We start from the raw sequence: 1916 nt of genomic DNA, 5'->3' as shown, positions 1-1916 counted from the left end.
ATTTTATTTTATTTTCTTTTTTTTAATAACAAAATTAAATTTTAGATATTTATTCATAAAAGTTTTTGTACTACATTATGAAGCTATTATTTATTCCCAAAAATGAAATTCATTAAAAAAAACATAAAAATAATTATATCTGCAATGATAAATATCTTCAATTCTTCATCATGATAATAGATAGATCTTAGGCATGTACTACATATATTTTATTTTAACTTGACATAAACGGAGAATTCAGTATATTTCTTTGGGAACTCACATATAGCTAGGTTCATGCACACAAAACCAGCCCAATTTAGTAATGAGACAGAAATTAATAAAACAGAAGTAGGTGAAGCAGACAATTAAATTTCCAAAATAGGGTGGTAATTAGGTGACAAGTAACAATAACCTGATAATTAATTAGGTGAGACCTCTTTGTATAGTTTGTTATTAGCTACTAATAGCTTCTTATAGCTGACAAATAAATATAATATTTATAATTTTAGGAAGCTTTTCCAAACACACCCTAATAAAAACGGGGAAATATAAAATAAATTAAAGATAAGTCTTTGTCTAGTTGACAACTAACCTAAACCCACATATATGAATATAAAAAATAAGGAAAAGTATAGGGTATCAACATATTATCTGCCAACTTTTGCCAACTCTTATTTATAATTGTGTTTTATGGAAGTATGTTCGTGAATGTGTCTAATAATTAATATATTTTAAATACATATATAAAGAGACACATCCAGAAAATATATTTATAAAGACACTTCTATTAAACACAGACATTTTTATTAGACACATCTACGAACACACTTCCATAAAACACAATTATAAATAAGAGTTGGCAGAAGTTGGCAGATATGCTGTTGGTAACGTAGCGGAACCGAAAAAATAAACGTGTATCTGTATCCTTAATTTCTTCCAATGCATATTATCGAGTATGTACCATATCACCTCTTAATTAATTGATCTCTCTTTTTAGCTTTCTAATGTTTAGGAAAAAGTCGTCTTTGATATTATATTCTATATATTTTTTAGTTGCTCACATTATTTTATAATTTGAAAAATTAATAATTAATTTATTATAAATCTGAGTTTCATTTAAAAATTTATTATTAACTAATAAATTATTATACACATAAAATTAGATTTAATTTTTTATATTTAATTAAAACAAATAAATAAGTTAACTATTCGACCAATCTAAATTAATTGATATATTCTATATAATATAATAAAATCGATTCGTGATTTCAATTATTACATGATGAAACTTGTTGGAAAAAATCCATATTAATTTCACATAAATCTAAATAAGGTTCGTATATATTAATCAGCCACTACAAGAGATGCAAATTTTATCGATAATTGTATTGACGGTTAAGGTGTCGGTAATTAATAATTTTACTAACAGTTAAATCGTCAGTAAAATACTATCGATAAAATTGATATTTAATAAATTCCAATCAATATTATTGACGGTTGATAACTGTCGGTAATATTATAATACTAAACTATTGTTATCAATGGTTGTTGGCTGCCAATAAATTAATGCGTGAAAAAATATTTATTTTTATTTTACCATTGGCTTACTGACATTAAAAAAAACATAGTAATGAAATATTACCGATGGCTAAACTATTGGTAAAGAAAAATATTTAAAGACTATCAAAATTTATTATTTTAGCTCATTACTTTTAGTCAGTAACTCAATTCCTTTAGTTTAGTAATTCGACAATTTTTTTTTAGTTCACACTTTTAAATATTGATAATTAATCAAAAACTATAAATTCTTATGATTCTTTAACATTCTTCGTATTTTTTTATTTTCTAAATGTTATTTACCGATGGCTAAATGTGGATTTTGTAAATCACATATATACATATATCAGGTCCTTATATGTTTATTTGAATAAATT

This window comes from Arachis ipaensis, chromosome B02 (genome assembly GCF_000816755.2).
Source record: "Arachis ipaensis cultivar K30076 chromosome B02, Araip1.1, whole genome shotgun sequence".
Taxonomy (NCBI): domain Eukaryota; kingdom Viridiplantae; phylum Streptophyta; class Magnoliopsida; order Fabales; family Fabaceae; genus Arachis; species Arachis ipaensis.
This window is presented reverse-complemented; position numbering follows the sequence as displayed.